This window comes from Colletes latitarsis, chromosome 11, assembly GCF_051014445.1.
Source record: "Colletes latitarsis isolate SP2378_abdomen chromosome 11, iyColLati1, whole genome shotgun sequence".
Taxonomy (NCBI): domain Eukaryota; kingdom Metazoa; phylum Arthropoda; class Insecta; order Hymenoptera; family Colletidae; genus Colletes; species Colletes latitarsis.
In genome coordinates, this window is record NC_135144.1 from 380,663 (window position 1) to 405,057 (window position 24,395).

The following is a 24,395-nucleotide window of genomic DNA, read 5'->3' on the forward strand; positions in this document are numbered from 1 at the left end:
AAATAAATTTAGCCTGAATTTCCAGTTCCATAAAATATTTGTAACATGAAATCGTCCTTTTTTTCACTTGCCATGCTTCAAACTTAGGTTATCTTCCTTTCACAAATAAATTTCTTTTCTTTACTGTTAACGAACAAACCACGGACCTCTGCTACCATGTTAAAATACTGTTTATATTATTTATTATAATGAATCTTGTTACAAAACAAACACACTTATTTTCCATTGTGAAAAGAAAACTTAAAAACTAAAAGAACATTCCTCGACGTGTGCTTCTCTCACAAACACACACACACACTCCTAAACACTAAAGAAACTAACGAATTTTAAGTCATATTTCTAACAATAACAGTAACAGTTTATAAAAAAATAACGAATTTCCACAGATGCATAGAAATGCATATCAATAATGTACTGAATTAGGCGAATCGAATAATGTATAACTCACCCCGATCCGTGAACGGGCCGTTTGCTAGGAATATAATTAATGTTCCATAACTTTTCAACAAAGTCTAAAATTTTTCCCAAGGGTTTTTGAATACCTATACACTGTATAGATATCCTGTTTCCTTCAACCGAACGACACGTGTCCCTAAAAAATATATTTATAAAGTAAGTCGGTCAAGTAGGAAGAATATTCAGATATTTAAGAATATGAATATATTGGTAAAAATATCCATTCCTCTTACCTTTATGTCCTGTGTATTGGATAATATAGATTTACATACTTTTACCGCTGAATTCGAAATTCTGAACTAAACATAGGTACAGGACTCGTAAAAACCGTTTTTTATTCTTTTTATAGTTTTATCTGTTTTCCAAAAAACAACCAATTAAATTAAGTTGCAAGAATGCAAAAGCGATAAAACTTACAGAGGCTTTAATAGAAAATTATAAAACAAAATGTTTACTTAAGACTTTACCTTTTGTAAAAACCGGCGATATTAACTGTGTGTGTGTAAATCGTCGTACGTTCGTGCCCGGTGCAGTAAAACACGTGCATCGATCTAGGTTACGTACGTTCCTCACGTGCCACTTTCTCAATCTATACTTTTACATAAAAATTACTTAGAAAATCACTCCTACTCCTCATTTGGACAGAATTTTTACTTTCATGATTTTAGCGAAAAGTCGTTTTCCTGCTCGGGGAACACATATGTACAGGGTGTTCGGCCACCCCTGGGAAAAATTTTAATGGGGGATTCTAGATGCCAAAATACGAAAATACAGACGAAAATCAAGAATACCAATTTGTTGATAGAGGCTACGTTGAAAAGTTATTAACAATTAAACTCAAAAATTTCAAATCGTTCTGGAAAAATTGTTATCGGTTGCGGGGGTCAATTGCAATCATTTTTGGTGAATACACATACCTCCGAAATCTTACCCACTTTCGAGATAAAAATTCGAGAATGTGTGAAATTTTTTCGATGGAAAAGAAAAATTTCAAATCGTTTTGGAAAAATTGTTATCGGTTGCGGGGGTTACTTACAACCATTTTGGGTGAATCGTCATACCCCCCTAATCATGCGCATTTTCGAGAAAGAAATTCAGTACGGGCGGAACTTTAAACGTTAATAACTTTTTAATAAAGCCTCCATTAACAAATTGGTATTCTTGATTTTCGTCTTACTTTGGTCTCTAGAATCCCCTGGGAGAAATTGTAATGGGAGATTCTAGAGGTTAAAGTAGGATGAAAATCAAGAATACCAATTTGTTGATGGAGTAATACGATACTAAACAAGTTATTGACGTTTAAAGTTCCGCTCTTACTTTCGAATTTTTTTCTCGAAAATGCGCAGGATTTCGTATGTGGTATGTCTATTCACCGAAAATAATTGTAATTGACCCCCGAAACCGAAAGTAATTTTTTCAGAACGATTTGAAATTTTCTTTTTCTTTCGTCGAAAAATTTAGGCACTGTCTGTCGATTTTTCTTAAAAATTCCTTTCTGATTTTTATTCAGTTTGTAAAATAGTTGTTTAATAATACTCTTTGTGTAGGTACCCATGAGCTCTACTCGCGAAAAAAAACGTTTCATTGGAATATATTCACTATTCACTATATCAGTAGGAGTTGCGGGGACTGTTTGAAAATTTGACCAGTTATATGGGATTTTTCTCACTTTACGGGGTCAAGGAACAACTTTTCCAACATCTCTACATATTCTCCATTAAAATATGCGTTGTGTTGCTGTTTGAAACATTAAAATCGTTCAATCCGGCTGTCGACCAAAAAAAAAAAATGCTTGTAACTGACCCCTGCAACGAAAACTAATTCTTCCAAGACGATTCGAAATTCTTTTTTACTTGAATTTTTTTTGTCGAAACTGAGTAGGATTTCGGGGGTACGATTCTAACTGACCTCCGCGACCAAAAATAATTTTTTCAGAACGATTTGAAATTTTTTTATTTAATGTTATTAATAACTACTTTTTAACGAAACCTCAGTCGAAAAATTGATATTCTTAATTTTCGTCTTATTTTGGCTTCTAGAATCTCCCATTAAAATTTTTCCCAGGGGTGGCCAAACACCCTGTATATATTAAATCAATATTAATGAAATTACACCTTGACCGAATTCATTTCAATCCCCCCACACTAATACATATATTGTGTGTAGCCCATAAATGGTTGAGAATGGAGTCACCTTTCCTATACTGGTATTATTAGATGGTCGCAGGTCCTGCATAAATTTCAATTTACATAATTTTTGTTTTGAGTAAACTCATTTTACTTTTTTGTATATTACCTAATGCAACTCATATTTTCCAGCCATGCGATGTAGGAATATTTAGACGATTAAAAGTTGCATGGCGAAAGGTAGTACAGGAACATAGACAAAGTACGTAGGTAGACTAAACCCATTACGAAGGTGAATTTCGCACCAATATATATATCATACCATATATAAATTCCATGAAGAAGGAAATGCTTTTAAAGCTTGTGGTGGCCTATGACCGTTTAACTCAAATACAATTTACTAGACAAAACGTATTTCAGAAAGAAGAAAATAAATTAGAATTCATGTCGCCAGATGAAACTGACATCAATGACAGCAATATAGGTAGTTTTACATAGCATTCAAGAGCATATTCCAGATGATCTGAGAGGGGAACAATTTTCTTTTCTATATAGAAAATATTAAAATACAATCGGGACACAACTAAGACACAACACAAGACACAACTCGCAGAGAGAAAGCACTGCTGATGTTCAACGCAGTGCAGTTCATAGTAACAGTAAAATCAATACCAGTGTAGAAGACTAATTTAACAACGTTTCGCTAGAAGAAACTAATATATGATATACTGATCATTAATTAACTTTAATATTTCATGACAATGATGCTTTTACTTTTTTCTAATGGGAATTGTTTTGTTTCCGATGGTACTGAAATCAAACTACATTAATTCTACAACGTTACTTTACTTATTTTCTCGTAAAGACAAAGATTCTTCAGAATCTATTCTGGATAAACATTATCAACATTATCAAAAAATTGAAAAAACAACAAAGAAAAGAAAAGAAAAGAAAAGAAATATAGAAAGGTGTGTGCAATCAAAGTTACATCAAAGACATGGAAATAGACTCAGCTTGAAAAAATAGAAGCAATTGATAACCAGGAAAAAGAAAAACAAAGAATGAAAGAAGAACGATTAGAAAAGAAAAAAACAAGCCGAGAAATTAAAAGAAGAAAAGCTATTGAAAAAAGAAAGAAAAACAGAAAAATGAAAAGGAAAAGGAGAAAGAAAAGCAAGACGAAGAGAAGGAGAAATGTAAAACTCAAACTAAAAATAAAAATAAAGTTAAGAACGTGAAAAGAAAATAATAAATAATATTATTGTGTTGTTTTTACAGGGTGAATGTAGTAACTGAACCAGGTGGTTATGACTATGCAACATTTTTATTAGCATCTTTTTCAAACTCCACTTGGAACAACACTGTACGTATGTATGTATGGGATTATCAGGAACCGTGTTTGTTCGTTAATCGGCACACTCGTATTTATTTCGTTAAACACAGTCACACCTACTACGTACTTTTCTTCAATCTTTCTCTCTTCCGTGCTGTCTTTTCTCGCTTTCTGGGTTATTCACCCATCAGCTGTTCGGCCGTACGCTCGCCGCGTGTTGACGGCTTTTTCGGCGGTAACCGTCTTCACTCGTGCAAGCTCGTGGACAGCGAACGATTCGCTGTTCGGCCAAAAATTCGTGCGCGATTTAATAATTTTCAACTGCACGGTTCCCTACATACAGGGTGTTCGGCCATCCATGGGAAAAATTTTAATGGGGGATTCTAGAGGTCAAAATAAGACGAAAATCAAGAATACCAATTTGTTGATGGAGGCACTATTAAAAAGTTATTAATGTTTAAAGTTCCGCTCGTACTGAATTTTTTTCTCGAAAATGCGCAAGATTACGGGGGTATGTCTATACATAAAAAATGATTGTCACCGACCCTCGCAACTGAAAATAATTTTTCACAGAACGATTTGAAATCTTTCTTTTTCATCGAAAAATATAGGCACCCGATTAGATTTTCGGTAAGGAATTTTTTTCTCGAAAGTGCGTAGGATTTCGGGGGTATGTGTAATGACCAAAAATGATTGTAATTGACCCCTGTAACCGAAAATAATTTTTTTAGAACGATTTGAAAAATCTGTTTTTCGCCGAAAAATATCAACACATACTCGAATTTTTTTCTCGAAACTGAGCAGGATTTCGAATATATGTCTATTCACTAAAAATGCTTGTAATTGACCTCCGCAGCCGAAAATAATTTTTCTGGAACGATTTGAAATTTTTGAATCAAATTGTTAATAACTTTTTAACGAAGCCTCCATCAACAAATTGGTATTCTTGATTTTCGTCTTAGTTTGGCCTCTAGAATATCCTATTAAAATGTTTCTCAGGGCTGGCCGAACACCCTCTATACTACTATGTTTACTAGATCCTGGGTTTTTTTCGGGTTTGAATCACGTAGTAATGTGGTAACAAACTGAAGCAGTCAATAAAACCTGGTTTCGATCAATATTTTAGAGGAACACACCGGTTAGGTCTGGGATTTGCGCGCATATGGCTTATACTTTCGCCTTTTTCGCAAACTTGTTGGCCAGATCCTGGGTATTTTCCGTGTTTGAAACACGTAGTAATGTGGTAACACACTGAAGCAGTCAATTAAACCTGGTTTCGATCAATATTTCAGAGGATAACACCGGTTAGGTCTGGGTTAGGTCTGGGATATGAGCGCATCTGGCTTATACTTTCGCCTTTTTCGCAAACTTGTTGGCTAGATCCTGGGGTTTTTTCGGGTTTGAATACCGCAGTAATGTGGTACCACATTGAAGCAGTCAATTAAACCTCGTTTCGATCAATATTTTAGAGGATAACGCCGGTTAGGTCTGGGTTAGGTCTGGGAAATGCGCGCATCTGGCACATGATTTTGCCTTCTTCGCAAACTTGTTGGCCAGATCCTGGGTTTTTTTCGTGTTTGAATCACGTAATAATGTGGTAACACACTGAAGCTGTCAATTAAACCTGGTTTCGATCAATATTTTAGAGGATAACACCGGTTAGGTCTGGGTTAGGTCTGGGTTATGCCCGCATCTGGCTCATGATTTTGCCTTCTTCGCATACTTGTTGGCCAGATCCTGGGTATTTCCCGTGTTTGAATCACGTAGTAATGTGGTGACACACTGAAGCAGTCAATTAAACCTGGTTTCGATCAATATTTTAGAGGATAACACCGGTTAGGTCTGGGTTAGGTCTGGGTTATGCCCGCATCTGGCTCATGATTTTGCCGTCTTCGCATACCTGTTGGCCAGATCCTGGGGTTTTTTCGTGTTTGAATCACGTAGTAATGTGGTGACACACTGAAGCAGTCAATTAAACCTGGTTTCGATCAATATTTTAGAGGATAACACCGGTTAGGTCTGGGTTAGGTCTGGGTTATGCCCGCATCTGGCTCATGATTTTGCCTTCTTCGCATACTTGTTGGCCAGATCCTGGGTTTTTTTCGAGTTTGAATCACGTAGTAATGTGGTAACACACTGAAGCAGTCAATTAAACCTGGTTTCGATCAATATTTTAGAGGATAATACCGGTTAGGTCTGGGTTAGGTCTGGGTTATGCCCGCATCTGGCTCATGATTTTGCCGTCTTCGCATACTTGTTGGCCAGATCCTGGGGTTTTTTCGTGTTTGAATCACGTAGTAATGTGGTAACACACTGAAGCAGTCAATTAAACCTGGTTTCGATCAATATTTCAGAGGATAACACCGGTTAGGTCTGGGTTAGGTCTGGGTTATGCCCGCATCTGGCTCATGATTTTGCCGTCTTCGCATACTTGTTGGCCAGATCCTGGGGTTTTTTCGTGTTTGAATCACGTAGTAATGTGGTGACACACTGAAGCAGTCAATTAAACCTGGTTTCGATCAATATTTTAGAGGATAACGCCGGTTAGTTCTGGGTTAGGTCTGGGTTATGCCCGCATCTGGCTCATGATTTTGCCTTCTTCGCATACTTGTTGGCCAGATCCTGGGGTTTTTTCGTGTTTGAATCACGTAGTAATGTGGTGACACACTGAAGCAGTCAATTAAACCTGGTTTCGATCAATATTTTAGAGGATAACGCCGGTTAGGTCTGGGTTAGGTCTGGGTTATGCCCGCATCTGGCTCATGATTTTGCCGTCTTCGCATACTTGTTGGCCAGATCCTGGGGTTATTTCGTGTTTGAATCACGTAATAATGTGGTAACACACTGAAGCTGTCAATTAAACCTGGTTTCGATCAATATTTCAGAGGATAACACCGGTTAGGTCTGGGTTTCGTCTGGGTTATGTCCGCACCTGGCTCATGATTTTGCCGTCTTCGCATACTTGTTGGCCAGATCCTGGGGTTTTTTCGTGTTTGAATCACGTAGTAATGTGGTGACACACTGAAGCAGTCAATTAAACCTGGTTTCGATCAATATTTTAGAGGATAACGCCGGTTAGTTCTGGGTTAGGTCTGGGTTATGCCCGCATCTGGCTCATGATTTTGCCTTCTTCGCATACTTGTTGGCCAGATCCTGGGGTTTTTTCGTGTTTGAATCACGTAGTAATGTGGTGACACACTGAAGCAGTCAATTAAACCTGGTTTCGATCAATATTTTAGAGGATAACGCCGGTTAGGTCTGGGTTAGGTCTGGGTTATGCCCGCATCTGGCTCATGATTTTGCCTTCATCGCATACTTGTTGGCCAGATCCTGGGTTTTTTCCGTGTTTGAATCACGTAGTAATGTGGTCACACACTGAAGCAGTCAATTAAACCTGGTTTCGATCAATATTTCAGAGGATAACACCGGTTAGGTCTGGGTTAGGTCTGGGAAATGCGCGCATTGTGCTTATTCTTTCGCATTCTTCGCATACTTGTTGGCCAGATCCTGGGTATTTTCCGTGTTTGAATCACGTAGTAATGTGGTAACACACTGAAGCAGTCAATTAAACCTGGTTTCGATCAATATTTCAGAGGATAACACCGGTTAGGTCTGGGTTAGGTCTGGGTAATGCCCGCATCTGGCTCATGATTTTGCCTTCTTCGCATACTTGTTGGCCAGATCCTGGGTTTTTTTCGTGTTTGAATCACGTAGTAATGTGGTAACACACTGAAGCAGTCAATTAAACCTGGTTTCGATCAATATTTCAGAGGAAAACACCGGTTAGGTCTGGGTTAGGTCTGGGAAATGCCCGCATCTGGCTCATGATTTTGCCTTCATCGCATACTTGTTGGCCTGATCCTGGGTTTTTTTCGGGTTTGAATCACGTAGTAATGTGGTACCACACAGAAACAGTCCACTAAACCTGGATTCGGACAGTATTTAGGAGGATAACACCGGTTAGGTCTGGGTTAGGTCCGGGATATGCGCGCATATGGCTTATACTTTCGCCTTTTTCGCAAACTTGTTGGCCAGATCCTGGGTTTTTTCCGTGTTTGAATCACGTAGTAATGTGGTAACACACTGAAGCAGTCAATTAAACCTGGTTTCGATCAATATTTCAGAGGAAAACACCGGTTAGGTCTGGGTTAGGTCTGGGAAATGCGCGCATCTGGCTTATACTTTCGCCTTCTTCGCATACTTGTTGGCCAGATCCTGGGTTTTTTTCGTGTTTGAATCACGTAGGAATGTGGTAACACACTGAAGCAGTCAATTAAACCTGGTTTCGATCAATATTTTAGAGGATAACACCGGTTAGGTCTGGGTTAGGTCTGGGTTATGCCCGCATCTGGCTCATGATTTTGCCTTCTTCGCATACTTGTTGGCCAGATCCTGGGTTTTTTTCGTGTTTGAATCACGTAGTAATGTGGTAACACACTGAAGCAGTCAATTAAACCTGGTTTCGATCAATATTTTAGAGGATAACACCGGTTAGGTCTGGGTTAGGTCTGGGTTATGCCCGAATCTGGCTCATGATTTTGCTCTCTTCGCATACTTGTTGGCCAGATCCTGGGTTTTTTTCGTGTTTCAATCACGTAGTAATGTGGTAACACACTGAAGCAGTCAATTAAACCTGGTTTCGATCAATATTTCAGAGGATAACACCGGTTAGGTCTGGGTTAGGTCTGGGTTATGCCCGCATCTGGCTCATGATTTTGCCTTCATCGCATACTTGTTGGCCAGATCCTGGGTTTTTTCCGTGTTTGAATCACGTAGTAATGTGGTCACACACTGAAGCAGTCAATTAAACCTGGTTTCGATCAATATTTCAGAGGATAACACCGGTTAGGTCTGGGTTAGGTCTGGGAAATGCGTGCATCTGGCTTATTCTTTCGCATTCTTCGCATACTTGTAGGACAGATCCTGGGTTTTTTTCGTGTTTGAATCACGTAGTAATGTGGTAACACACTGAAGCAGTCAATTAAACCTGGTTTCGATCAATATTTCAGAGGATAACACCGGTTAGGTCTGGGTTAGGTCTGGGTTATGCCCGCATCTGGCTCATGATTTTGCCGTCTTCGCATACTTGTTGGCCAGATCCTGGGGTTTTTTCGTGTTTGAATCACGTAGTAATGTGGTGACACACTGAAGCAGTCAATTAAACCTGGTTTCGATCAATATTTTAGAGGATAACGCCGGTTAGTTCTGGGTTAGGTCTGGGTTATGCCCGCATCTGGCTCATGATTTTGCCTTCTTCGCATACTTGTTGGCCAGATCCTGGGGTTTTTTCGTGTTTGAATCACGTAGTAATGTGGTGACACACTGAAGCAGTCAATTAAACCTGGTTTCGATCAATATTTTAGAGGATAACGCCGGTTAGGTCTGGGTTAGGTCTGGGAAATGCGCGCATTGTGCTTATTCTTTCGCATTCTTCGCATACTTGTTGGCCAGATCCTGGGTATTTTCCGTGTTTGAATCACGTAGTAATGTGGTAACACACTGAAGCAGTCAATTAAACCTGGTTTCGATCAATATTTCAGAGGATAACACCGGTTAGGTCTGGGTTAGGTCTGGGTAATGCCCGCATCTGGCTCATGATTTTGCCTTCTTCGCATACTTGTTGGCCAGATCCTGGGTTTTTTTCGTGTTTGAATCACGTAGTAATGTGGTAATACACTGAAGCAGTCAATTAAACCTGGTTTCGATCAATATTTTAGAGGATAACACCGGTTAGATCTGGGTTAGGTCTGGGTTATGCCCGCATCTGGCTCATGATTTTGCCTTCATCGCATACTTGTTGGCCAGATCCTGGGTTTTTTTCGGGTTTGAATCACGTAGTAATGTGGTACCACACAGAAACAGTCCACTAAACCTGGATTCGGACAGTATTTAGGAGGATAACACCGGTTAGGTCTGGGTTAGGTCCGGGATATGCGCGCATATGGCTTATACTTTCGCCTTTTTCGCAAACTTGTTGGCCAGATCCTGGGTTTTTTCCGTGTTTGAATCACGTAGTAATGTGGTAACACACTGAAGCAGTCAATTAAACCTGGTTTCGATCAATATTTCAGAGGAAAACACCGGTTAGGTCTGGGTTAGGTCTGGGAAATGCCCGCATCTGGCTCATGATTTTGCCTTCATCGCATACTTGTTGGCCAGATCCTGGGTTTTTTTCGGGTTTGAATCACGTAGTAATGTGGTACCACACAGAAACAGTCCACTAAACCTGGATTCGGACAGTATTTAGGAGGATAACACCGGTTAGGTCTGGGTTAGGTCCGGGATATGCGCGCATATGGCTTATACTTTCGCCTTTTTCGCAAACTTGTTGGCCAGATCCTGGGTTTTTTCCGTGTTTGAATCACGTAGTAATGTGGTAACACACTGAAGCAGTCAATTAAACCTGGTTTCGATCAATATTTCAGAGGAAAACACCGGTTAGGTCTGGGTTAGGTCTGGGAAATGCGCGCATCTGGCTTATACTTTCGCCTTCTTCGCATACTTGTTGGCCAGATCCTGGGTTTTTTTCGTGTTTGAATCACGTAGGAATGTGGTAACACACTGAAGCAGTCAATTAAACCTCGTTTCGATCAATATTTTAGAGGATAACACCGGTTAGGTCTGGGTTAGGTCTGGGTTATGCCCGCATCTGGCTCATGGTTTTGCCTTCTTCGCATACTTGTTGGCCAGATCCTGGGTTTTTTTCGTGTTTGAATCACGTAGTAATGTGGTAACACACTGAAGCAGTCAATTAAACCTGGTTTCGATCAATATTTTAGAGGATAACACCGGTTAGGTCTGGGTTAGGTCTGGGTTATGCCCGAATCTGGCTCATGATTTTGCTCTCTTCGCATACTTGTTGGCCAGATCCTGGGTTTTTTTCGTGTTTCAATCACGTAGTAATGTGGTAACACACTGAAGCAGTCAATTAAACCTGGTTTCGATCAATATTTCAGAGGATAACACCGGTTAGGTCTGGGTTAGGTCTGGGTTATGCCCGCATCTGGCTCATGATTTTGCCTTCATCGCATACCTGTTGGCCAGATCCTGGGTTTTTTCCGTGTTTGAATCACGTAGTAATGTGGTCACACACTGAAGCAGTCAATTAAACCTGGTTTCGATCAATATTTCAGGGGATAACACCGGTTAGGTCTGGGTTAGGTCTGGGAAATGCGTGCATCTGGCTTATTCTTTCGCATTCTTCGCATACTTGTAGGCCAGATCCTGGGTATTTTCCGTGTTTGAAACACGTAGTAATGTGGTAACACACTGAAGCAGTCTATTAAACCTGGTTTCGATCAATATTTCAGAGGATAACACCGGTTAGGTCTGGGTTAGGTCTGGGTTATGCCCGCATCTGGCTCATGATTTTGCCTTCTTCGCATACTTGTTGGCCAGATCCAGGGTTTTTTTCGTGTTTGAATCACGTAGTAATGTGGTAATACACTGAAGCAGACAATTAAACCTGGTTTCGATCAATATTTTAGAGGATAACACCGGTTAGGTCTGGGTTAGGTCTGGGTTATGCCCGCATCTGGCTCATGATTTTGCCTTCTTCGCATACTTGTTGGCCAGATCCTGGGTATTTTCCGAGTTTGAATCACGTAGTAAAGTGGTAACACACTGAAGCAGTCAATTAAACCTGGTTTCGATCAATATTTCAGAGGATAACACCGGTTAGGTCTGGGTTAGGTCTGGGTTATGCCCGCATCTGGCTCATGATTTTGCCTTCTTCGCATACTTGTTGGCCAGATCCTGGGTTTTTTTCGTGTTTGAATCACGTAGTAATGTGGTAATACACAGAAGCAGTCAATTAAACCTGGTTTCGATCAATATTTTAGAGGATAACACCGGTTAGGTCTGGGTTAGGTCTGGGTTATGCCCGCATCTGGCTCATGATTTTGCCTTCTCCGCATACTTGTTGGCCAGATCCTGGGTTTTTTTCGTGTTTGATTCACGTAGTAATGTGGTAACACACTGAAGCAGTCAATTAAACCTGGTTTCGATCAATATTTCAGAGGATAACACCGGTTAGGTCTGGGTTAGGTCTGGGTTATGCCCGCATCTGGCTCATGATTTTGCCTTCTTCGCATACTTGTTGGCCAGATCGTGGGCTTTTTTCGTGTTTGATTCACGTAGTAATGTGGCAACACACTGAAGCAGTCAATTAAACCTGGTTTCGATCAATATTTTAGAGGATAACACCGGTTAGGTCTGTGTTAGGTCTGGGTTATGCCCGCATCTGGCTCATGATTTTGCCTTCTTCGCATACTTGTTGGCCAGATCCTGGGTTTTTTCCGTGTTTGAATCACGTAGTAATGTGGTAACACACTGAAGCAGTCAATTAAACCTGGTTTCGATCAAGATTTCAGAGGATAACGCCGGTTAGGTCTGGGTTAGGTCTGGGAAATGCGCGCATCTGGCTCATGATTTTGCCTTCATCGCATACTTGTTGGCCAGATCCTGGGTATTTTCCGTGTTTGAATCACGTAGTAATGTGGTAACACACTGAAGCAGTCAATTAAACCTGGTTTCGATCAATATTTCAGAGGATAACACCGGTTAGGTCTGGGTTAGGTCTGGGAATTGCGCGCATCTGGCTTATACTTTCGCCTTCTTCGCATACTTGTTGGCCAGATCGTGGGTTTTTTTCGTGTTTGAATCACGTAGTAATGTGGTAACACACTGAAGCAGTCAATTAAACCTGGTTTCGATCAATATTTTAGAGGATAACACCGGTTAGGTCTGGGTTATGCCCGAATCTGGCTCATGATTTTGCCTTCTTCGCATACTTGTTGGCCAGATCCTGGGTTTTTTTCGTGTTTCAATCACGTAGTAATGTGGTAACACACTGAAGCAGTCAATTAAACTTGGTTTCGATCAATATTTCAGAGGATAACACCGGTTAGGTCTGGGTTAGGTCTGGGTTATGCCCGCATCTGGCTCATGATTTTGCCTTCATCGCATACTTGTTGGCCAGATCCTGGGTTTTTTCCGTGTTTGAAGCACGTAGTAATGTGGTCACACACTGAAGCAGTCAATTAAACCTGGTTTCGATCAATATTTCAGAGGATAACACCGGTTAGGTCTGAGTTAGGTCTGGGAAATGCGCGCATCTGGCTTATTCTTTCGCATTCTTCGCATACTTGTTGGCCAGATCCTGGGTATTTTCCGTGTTTGAAACACGTAGTAATGTGGTAACACACTGAAGCAGTCAATTAAACCTGGTTTCGATCAATATTTCAGAGGATAACACCGGTTAGGTCTGGGTTAGGTCTGGGTTATGCCCGCATCTGGCTCATGATTTTGCCTTCTTCGCATACTTGTTGGCCAGATCCTGGGTTTTTTTCGTGTTTGAATCACGTAGTAATGTGGTAATACACTGAAGCAGTCAATTAAACCTGGTTTCGATCAATATTTTAGAGGATAACACCGGTTAGGTCTGGGTTAGGTCTGGGAAATGCGCGCATCTGGCTCATGATTTTGCCTTCTTCGCATACTTGTTGGCCAGATCCTGGGTATTTTCCGAGTTTGAATCACGTAGTAATGTGGTAGCACACTGAAGCAGTCAATTAAACCTGGTTTCGATCAATATTTCAGAGGATAACACCGGTTAGGTCTGGGTTAGGTCTGGGTTATGCCCGCATCTGGCTCATGATTTTGCCTTCTTCGCATACTTGTTGGCCAGATCCTGGGTTTTTTTCGTGTTTGAATCACGTAGTAATGTGGTAATACACTGAAGCAGTCAATTAAACCTGGTTTCGATCAATATTTTAGAGGATAACACCGGTTAGGTCTGGGTTAGGTCTGGGAAATGCGCGCATCTGGCTCATGATTTTGCCTTCTTCGCATACTTGTTGGCCAGATCCTGGGTATTTTCCGAGTTTGAATCACGTAGTAATGTGGTAGCACACTGAAGCAGTCAATTAAACCTGGTTTCGATCAATATTTCAGAGGATAACACCGGTTAGGTCTGGGTTAGGTCTGGGTTATGCCCGCATCTGGCTCATGATTTTGCCTTCTTCGCATACTTGTCGGCCAGATCCTGGGTTTTTTTCGTGTTTGATTCACGTAGTAATGTGGTAACACACTGAAGCAGTCAATTAAACCTGGTTTCGATCAATATTTTAGAGGATAACACCGGTTAGGTCTGGGTTAGGTCTGGGTTATGCCCGCATCTGGCTCATGATTTTGCCTTCATCGCATACTTGTTGGCCAGATCCTGGGTTTTTTTCGGGTTTGAATCACGTAGTAATGTGGTACCACACAGAAACAGTCCACTAAACCTGGATTCGGACAGTATTTAGGAGGATAACACCGGTTAGGTCTGGGTTAGGTCCGGGATATGCGCGCATATGGCTTATACTTTCGCCTTTTTCGCAAACTTGTTGGCCAGATCCTGGGTTTTTTCCGTGTTTGAATCACGTAGTAATGTGGTAACACACTGAAGCAGTCAATTAAACCTGGTTTCGATCAATATTTCAGAGGATAACACCGGTTAGGTCTGGGTTAGGTCTGGGAAATGCGCGCATCTGGCTTATACTTTCGCCTTCTTCGCATACTTGTTGGCCAGATCCTGGGTTTTTTTCGTGTTTGAATCACGTAGGAATGTGGTAACACACTGAAGCAGTCAATTAAACCTGGTTTCGATCAATATTTTAGAGGATAACACCGGTTAGGTCTGGGTTAGGTCTGGGTTATGTCCGCATATGGCTCATGATTTTGCCTTCTTCGCATACTTGTTGGCCAGATCGTGGGTTTTTTTCGTGTTTGAATCACGTAGTAATGTGGTAACACACTGAAGCAGTCAATTAAACCTGGTTTCGATCAATATTTCAGAGGATAACACCGGTTAGGTCTGGGTTAGGTCTGGGTTATGCCCGCATCTGGCTCATGATTTTGCCTTCTTCGCATACTTGTTGGCCAGATCCTGGGTTTTTTTCGTGTTTGAATCACGTAGTAATGTGGTAATACACTGAAGCAGTCAATTAAACCTGGTTTCGATCAATATTTTAGAGGATAACACCGGTTAGGTCTGGGTTAGGTCTGGGAAATGCGCGCATCTGGCTCATGATTTTGCCTTCTTCGCATACTTGTTGGCCAGATCCTGGGTATTTTCCGAGTTTGAATCACGTAGTAATGTGGTAGCACACTGAAGCAGTCAATTAAACCTGGTTTCGATCAATATTTCAGAGGATAACACCGGTTAGGTCTGGGTTAGGTCTGGGTTATGCCCGCATCTGGCTCATGATTTTGCCTTCTTCGCATACTTGTTGGCCAGATCCTGGGTTTTTTTCGTGTTTGAATCACGTAGTAATGTGGTAATACACTGAAGCAGTCAATTAAACCTGGTTTCGATCAATATTTTAGAGGATAACACCGGTTAGGTCTGGGTTAGGTCTGGGTTATGCCCGCATCTGGCTCATGATTTTGCCTTCTTCGCATACTTGTTGGCCAGATCCTGGGTTTTTTTCGTGTTTGATTCACGTAGTAATGTGGTAACACACTGAAGCAGTCAATTAAACCTGGTTTCGATCAATATTTTAGAGGATAACACCGGTTAGGTCTGGGTTAGGTCTGGGTTATGCCCGCATCTGGCTCATGATTTTGCCTTCTTCGCATACTTGTTGGCCAGATCCTGGGTTTTTTTCGTGTTTGAATGTCGTAGTAATGTGGTAACACACTGAAGCAGTCAATTAAACCTGGTTTCGATCAATATTTTAGAGGATAACACCGGTTAGGTCTGGGTTAGGTCTGGGTTATGCCCGCATCTGGCTCATGATTTTGCCTTCATCGCATACTTGTTGGCCAGATCCTGGGTTTTTTTCGGGTTCTAATCACGTAGTAAAGTGGTACCACACAGAAACAGTCCACTAAACCTGGATTCGGACAGTATTTAGGAGGATAACACCGGTTAGGTCTGGGTTAGGTCCGGGATATGCGCGCATATGGCTTATACTTTCGCCTTTTTCGCAAACTTGTTGGCCAGATCCTGGGTTTTTTCCGTGTTTGAATCACGTAGTAATGTGGTAACACACTGAAGCAGTCAATTAAACCTGGTTTCGATCAATATTTCAGAGGATAACACCGGTTAGGTCTGGGTTAGGTCTGGGAAATGCGCGCATCTGGCTTATACTTTCGCCTTCTTCGCATACTTGTTGGCCAGATCCTGGGTTTTTTTCGTGTTTGAATCACGTAGGAATGTGGTAACACACTGAAGCAGTCAATTAAACCTGGTTTCGATCAATATTTTAGAGGATAACACCGGTTAGGTCTGGGTTAGGTCTGGGTTATGCCCGTATCTGGCTCATGATTTTGCCTTCTTCGCATACTTGTTGGCCAGATCCTGGGTTTTTTTCGTGTTTGATTCACGTAGTAATGTGGTAACACACTGAAGCAGTCAATTAAACCTGGTTTCGATCAATATTTTAGAGGATAACACCGGTTAGGTCTGGGTTAGGTCTGGGTTATGCCCGCATCTGGCTCATGATTTTGCCTTCTTCGCATACTTGTTGGCCAGATCCTGGGTTTTTTTCGTGTTTGAATCACGTAGTAATGTGGTAACACACTGAAGCAGTCAATTAAACCTGGTTTCGATCAATATTTTAGAGGATAACACCGGTTAGGTCTGGGTTAGGTCTGGGTTATGCCCGCATCTGGCTCATGATTTTGCCTTCATCGCATACTTGTTGGCCAGATCCTGGGTTTTTTTCGGGTTTGAATCACGTAGTAATGTGGTACCACACAGAAACAGTCCACTAAACCTGGATTCGGACAGTATTTAGGAGGATAACACCGGTTAGGTCTGGGTTAGGTCCGGGATATGCGCGCATATGGCTTATACTTTCGCCTTTTTCGCAAACTTGTTGGCCAGATCCTGGGTTTTTTCCGTGTTTGAATCACGTAGTAATGTGGTAACACACTGAAGCAGTCAATTAAACCTGGTTTCGATCAATATTTCAGGGGATAACACCGGTTAGGTCTGGGTTAGGTCTGGGAAATGCGCGCATCTGGCTTATACTTTCGCCTTCTTCGCATACTTGTTGGCCAGATCCTGGGTTTTTTTCGTGTTTGAATCACGTAGTAATGTGGTAACACACTGAAGCAGTCAATTAAACCTGGTTTCGATCAATATTTTAGAGGATAACACCGGTTAGGTCTGGGTTAGGTCTGGGTTATGCCCGCATCTGGCTCATGATTTTGCCTTCATCGCATACTTGTTGGCCAGATCCTGGGTTTTTTCCGTGTTTGAAGCACGTAGTAATGTGGTCACACACTGAAGCAGTCAATTAAACCTGGTTTCGATCAATATTTCAGAGGATAACACCGGTTAGGTCTGGGTTAGGTCTGGGAAATGCGCGCATCTGGCTTATTCTTTCGCATTCTTCGCATACTTGTTGCCCAGATCCTGGGTATTTTCCGTGTTTGAAACACGTAGTAATGTGGTAACACACTGAAGCAGTCAATTAAACCTGGTTTCGATCAATATTTCAGAGGATAACACCGGTTAGGTCTGGGTTAGGTCTGGGTTATGCCCGCATCTGGCTCATGATTTTGCCTTCTTCGCATACTTGTTGGCCAGATCCTGGGTTTTTTTCGTGTTTGAATCACGTAGTAATGTGGTAATACACTGAAGCAGTCAATTAAACCTGGTTTCGATCAATATTTTAGAGGATAACACCGGTTAGGTCTGGGTTAGGTCTGGGAAATGCGCGCATCTGGCTCATGATTTTGCCTTCTTCGCATACTTGTTGGCCAGATCCTGGGTATTTTCCGAGTTTGAATCACGTAGTAATGTGGTAGCACACTGAAGCAGTCAATTAAACCTGGTTTCGATCAATATTTCAGAGGATAACACCGGTTAGGTCTGGGTTAGGTCTGGGTTATGCCCGCATCTGGCTCATGATTTTGCCTTCTTCGCATACTTGTTGGCCAGATCCTGGGTTTTTTTCGTGTTTGAATCACGTAGTAATGTGGTAATACACTGAAGCAGTCAATTAAACCTGGTTTCGATCAATATTTTAGAGGATAACACCGGTTAGGTCTGGGTTAGGTCTGGGTTATGCCCGCATCTTGCTCATGATTTTGCCTTCTTCGCATACTTGTTGGCCAGATCCTGGGTTTTTTTCGTGTTTGATTCACGTAGTAATGTGGTAACACACTGAAGCAGTCAATTAAACCTGGTTTCGATCAATATTTTAGAGGATAACACCGGTTAGGTCTGGGTTAGGTCTGGGTTATGCCCGCATCTGGCTCATGATTTTGCCTTCTTCGCATACTTGTTGGCCAGATCCTGGGTTTTTTTCGTGTTTGAATCATGTAGTAATGTGGTAACACACTGAAGCAGTCAATTAAACCTGGTTTCGATCAATATTTTAGAGGATAACACCGGTTCGGTCTGGGTTAGGTCTGGGTTATGCCCGCATCTGGCTCATGATTTTGCCTTCATCGCATACTTGTTGGCCAGATCCTGGGTTTTTTTCGGGTTTGAATCACGTAGTAATGTGGTACCACACAGAAACAGTCCACTAAACCTGGATTCGGACAGTATTTAGGAGGATAACACCGGTTAGGTCTGGGTTAGGTCCGGGATATGCGCGCATATGGCTTATACTTTCGCCTTTTTCGCAAACTTGTTGGCCAGATCCTGGGTTTTTTCCGTGTTTGAATCACGTAGTAATGTGGTAACACACTGAAGCAGTCAATTAAACCTGGTTTCGATCAATATTTCAGAGGATAACACCGGTTAGGTCTGGGTTAGGTCTGGGAAATGCGCGCATCTGGCTTATACTTTCGCCTTCTTCGCATACTTGTTGGCCAGACCCTGGGTTTTTTTCGTGTTTGAATCACGTAGGAATGTGGTAACACACTGAAGCAGTCAATTAAACCTGGTTTCGATCAATATTTTAGAGGATAACACCGGTTAGGTCTGGGTTAGGTCTGGGTTATGCCCGCATCTGGCTCATGATTTTGCCTTCTTCGCATACTTGTTGGCCAGATCGTGGGTTTTTTTCGTGTTTGAATCACGTAGTACTGTGGTAACACACTGAAGCAGTCAATTAAACCTGGTTTCGATCAATATTTTAGAGGATAACACCGGTTAGGTCTGGGTTAGGTCTGGGTTATGCCCGAATCTGGCTCATGATTTTGCCTTCTTCGCATACTTGTTGGCCAGATCCTGGGTTTTTTTCGTGTTTCAATCACGTAGTAACGTGGTAACACACTGAAGCAGTCAATTAAACCTGGTTTCGATCAATATTTCAGAGGATAACACCGGTTAGGTCTGGGTTAGGTCTGGGTTATGCCCGCATCTGGCTCATGATTTTGCCTTCATCGCATACTTGTTGGCCAGATCCTGGGTTTTTTCCGTGTTTGAATCACGTAGTAATGTGGTCACACACTGAAGCAGTCAATTAAACCTGGTTTCGATCAATATTTCAGAGGATAACTCCGGTTAGGTCTGGGTTAGGTCTGGGAAATGCGCGCATCTGGCTTATTCTTTCGCATTCTTCGCATACTTGTTGGACAGATCCTGGGTATTTTCCGTGTTTGAAACACGTAGTAATGTGGTAACACACTGAAGCAGTCAATTAAACCTGGTTTCGATCAATATTTCAGAGGATAACACCGGTTAGGTCTGGGTTAGGTCTGGGTTATGCCCGCATCTGGCTCATGATATTGCCTTCTTCGCATACTTGTTGGCCAGATCCTGGGTTTTTTTCGTGTTTGAATCACGTAGTAATGTGGTAATACACTGAAGCAGTCAATTAAACCTGGTTTCGATCAATATTTTAGAGGATAACACCGGTTAGGTCTGGGTTAGGTCTGGGAAATGCGCGCATCTGGCTCATGATTTTGCCTTCTTCGCATACTTGTTGGCCAGATCCTGGGTATTTTCCGAGTTTGAATCACGTAGTAATGTGGTAGCACACTGAAGCAGTCAATTAAACCTGGTTTCGATCAATATTTTAGAGGATAACACCGGTTAGGTCTGGGTAAGGTCTGGGTTATGCCCGCATCTGGCTCATGATTTTGCCTTCTTCGCATACATGTTGGCCAGATCCTGGGTTTTTTTCGTGTTTGATTCACGTAGTAATGTGGTAACACACTGAAGCAGTCAATTAAACCTGGTTTCGATCAATATTTTAGAGGATAACACCGGTTAGGTCTGGGTTAGGTCTGGGTTATGCCCGCATCTGGCTCATGATTTTGCCTTCATCGCATACTTGTTGGCCAGATCCTGGGTTTTTTTCGTCTTTGAATCACGTAGGAATGTGGTAACACACTGAAGCAGTCAATTAAACCTGGTTTCGATCAATATTTTAGAGGATAACACCGGTTAGGTCTGGGTTAGGTCTGGGTTATGCCCGAATCTGGCTCATGATTTTGCCTTCTTCGCATACTTGTTGGCCAGATCCTGGGTTTTTTTCGTGTTTGAATCACGTAGTAATGTGGTAATACACTGAAGCAGTCAATTAAACCTGGTTTCGATCAATATTTTAGAGGATAACACCGGTTAGGTCTGGGTTAGGTCTGGGTTATGCCCGGATCTGGCTCATGATTTTGCCTTCTTCGCATACTTGTTGGCCAGATCCTGGGTTTTTTTCGTGTTTCAATCACGTAGTAATGTGGTAACACACTGAAGCAGTCAATTAAACCTGGTTTCGATCAATATTTCAGAGGATAACACCGGTTAGGTCTGGGTTAGGTCTGGGTTATGCCCGCATCTGGCTCATGATTTTGCCTTCTTCGCATACTTGTTGGCCAGATCCTGGGTTTTTTTCGTGTTTGAATCACGTAGTAATGTGGTAATACACTGAAGCAGTCAATTAAACCTGGTTTCGATCAATATTTTAGAGGATAACACCGGTTAGGTCTGGGTTAGGTCTGGGTTATGCCCGCATCTGGCTTATACTTTCGCCTTTTTCGCAAACTTGTTGGCCAGATCCTGGGTTTTTTCCGTGTTTGAATCACGTAGTAATGTGGTAACACACTGAAGCAGTCAATTAAACCTGGTTTCGATCAATATTTCAGAGGATAACACCGGTTAGGTCTGGGTTAGGTCTGGGAAATGCGCGCATCTGGCTTATACTTTCGCCTTCTTCGCATACTTGTTGGCCAGATCCTGGGTTTTTTTCGTGTTTGAATCACGTAGGAATGTGGTAACACACTGAAGCAGTCAATTAAACCTGGTTTCGATCAATATTTTAGAGGATAACACCGGTTAGGTCTGGGTTAGGTCTGGGTTATGCCCGCATCTGGCTCATGATTTTGCCTTCTTCGCATACTTGTTGGCCAGATCGTGGGTTTTTTTCGTGTTTGAATCACGTAGTAATGTGGTAACACACTGAAGCAGTCAATTAAACCTGGTTTCGATCAATATTTTAGAGGATAACACCGGTTAGGTCTGGGTTAGGCCTGGGTTATGCCCGAATCTGGCTCATGATTTTGCCTTCTTCGCATACTTGTTGGCCAGATCCTGGGTTTTTTTCGTGTTTCAATCACGTAGTAATGTGGTAACACACTGAAGCAGTCAATTAAACCTGGTTTCGATCAATATTTCAGAGGATAACTCCGGTTAGGTCTGGGTTAGGTCTGGGAAATGCGCGCATCTGGCTTATTCTTTCGCATTCTTCGCATACTTGTAGGCCAGATCCTGGGTATTTTCCGTGTTTGAAACACGTAGTAATGTGGTAACACACTGAAGCAGTCAATTAAACCTGGTTTCGATCAATATTTCAGAGGATAACACCGGTTAGGTCTGGGTTAGGTCTGGGTTATGCCCGCATCTGGCTCATGATATTGCCTTCTTCGCATACTTGTTGGCCAGATCCTGGGTTTTTTTCGTGTTTGAATCACGTAGTAATGTGGTAATACACTGAAGCAGTCAATTAAACCTGGTTTCGATCAATATTTTAGAGGATAACACCGGTTAGGTCTGGGTTAGGTCTGGGAAATGCGCGCATCTGGCTTATACTTTCGCCTTTTTCGCAAACTTGTTGGCCAGATCCTGGGTTTTTTCCGTGTTTGAATCACGTAGTAATGTGGTAACACACTGAAGCAGTCAATTAAACCTGGTTTCGATCAATATTTCAGAGGATAACACCGGTTAGGTCTGGGTTAGGTCTGGGACCTGCGCGCATCTGGCTTATACTTTCGCCTTCTTCGCATACTTGTTGGCCAGATCCTGGGTTTTTTTCGTGTTTGAATCACGTAGGAATGTGGTAACACACTGAAGCAGTCAATTAAACCTGGTTTCGATCAATATTTTAGAGGATAACACCGGTTAAGTCTGGGTTAGGTCTGGGTTATGCCCGCATCTGGCTCATGATTTTGCCTTCTTCGCATACTTGTTGGCCAGATCGTGGGTTTTTTTCGTGTTTGAATCACGTAGTAATGTGGTAACACACTGAAGCAGTCAATTAAACCTGGTTTCGATCAATATTTTAGAGGATAACACCGGTTAGGTCTGGGTTAGGTCTGGGTTATGCCCGAATCTGGCTCATGATTTTGCCTTCTTCGCATACTTGTTGGCCAGATCCTGGGTTTTTTTCGTGTTTCAATCACGTAGTAATGTGGTAACACACTGAAGCAGTCAATTAAACCTGGTTTCGATCAATATTTCAGAGGATAACACCGGTTAGGTCTGGGTTAGGTCTGGGTTATGCCCGCATCTGGCTCATGATTTTGCCTTCATCGCATACTTGTTGGCCAGATCCTGGGTTTTTTCCGTGTTTGAATCACGTAGTAATGTGGTCACACACTGAAGCAGTCAATTAAACCTGGTTTCGATCAATATTTCAGAGGATAACTCCGGTTAGGTCTGGGTTAGGTCTGGGAAATGCGCGCATCTGGCTTATTCTTTCGCATTCTTCGCATACTTGTAGGCCAGATCCTGGGTATTTTCCGTGTTTGAAACACGTAGTAATGTGGTAACACACTGAAGCAGTCAATTAAACCTGGTTTCGATCAATATTTCAGAGGATAACACCGGTTAGGTCTGGGTTAGGTCTGGGTTATGCCCGCATCTGGCTCATGATATTGCCTTCTTCGCATACTTGTTGGCCAGATCCTGGGTTTTTTTCGTGTTTGAATCACGTAGTAATGTGGTAATACACTGAAGCAGTCAATTAAACCTGGTTTCGATCAATATTTTAGAGGATAACACCGGTTAGGTCTGGGTTAGGTCTGGGAAATGCGCGCATCTGGCTCATGATTTTGCCTTCTTCGCATACTTGTTGGCCAGATCCTGGGTATTTTCTGAGTTTGAATCACGTAGTAATGTGGTAGCACACTGAAGCAGTCAATTAAACCTGGTTTCGATCAATATTTCAGAGGATAACACCGGTTAGGTCTGGGTTAGGTCTGGGTTATGCCCGCATCTGGCTCATGATATTGCCTTCTTCGCATACTTGTTGGCCAGATCCTGGGTTTTTTTCGTGTTTGAATCACGTAGTAATGTGGTAATACACTGAAGCAGTCAATTAAACCTGGTTTCGATCAATATTTCAGAGGATAACACCGGTTAGGTCTGGGTTAGGTCTGGGAAATGCGCGCATCTGGCTCATGATTTTGCCTTCTTCGCATACTTGTTGGCCAGATCCTGGGTATTTTCCGTGTTTGAAACACGTAGTAATGTGGTAACACACTAAAGCAGTCAATTAAACCTGGTTTCGATCAATATTTCAGAGGATAACACCGGTTAGGTCTGGGTTAGGTCTGGGTTATGCCCGCATCTGGCTCATGATATTGCCTTCTTCGCATACTTGTTGGCCAGATCCTGGGTTTTTTTCGTGTTTGAATCACGTAGTAATGTGGTAATACACTGAAGCAGTCAATTAAACCTGGTTTCGATCAATATTTCAGAGGATAACACCGGTTAGGTCTGGGTTAGGTCTGGGTTATGCCCGCATCTGGCTCATGATATTGCCTTCTTCGCATACTTGTTGGCCAGATCCTGGGTATTTTCCGTGTTTGAAACACGTAGTAATGTGGTAACACACTGAAGCAGTCAATTAAACCTGGTTTCGATCAATATTTCAGAGGATAACACCGGTTAGGTCTGGGTTAGGTCTGGGTTATGCCCGCATCTGGCTCATGATATTGCCTTCTTCGCATACTTGTTGGCCAGATCCTGGGTTTTTTTCGTGTTTGAATCACGTAGTAATGTGGTAATACACTGAAGCAGTCAATTAAACCTGGTTTCGATCAATATTTCAGAGGATAACACCGGTTAGGTCTGGGTTAGGTCTGGGTTAGGTCTGGGTTATGCCCGAATCTGGCTCATGATTTTGCCTTCTTCGCATACTTGTTGGCCAGATCCTGGGTTTTTTTCGTGTTTCAATCACGTAGTAATGTGGTAACACACTGAAGCAGTCAATTAAACCTGGTTTCGATCAATATTTCAGAGGATAACACCGGTTAGGTCTGGGTTAGGTCTGGGAAATGCGCGCATCTGGCTTATACTTTCGCCTTCTTCG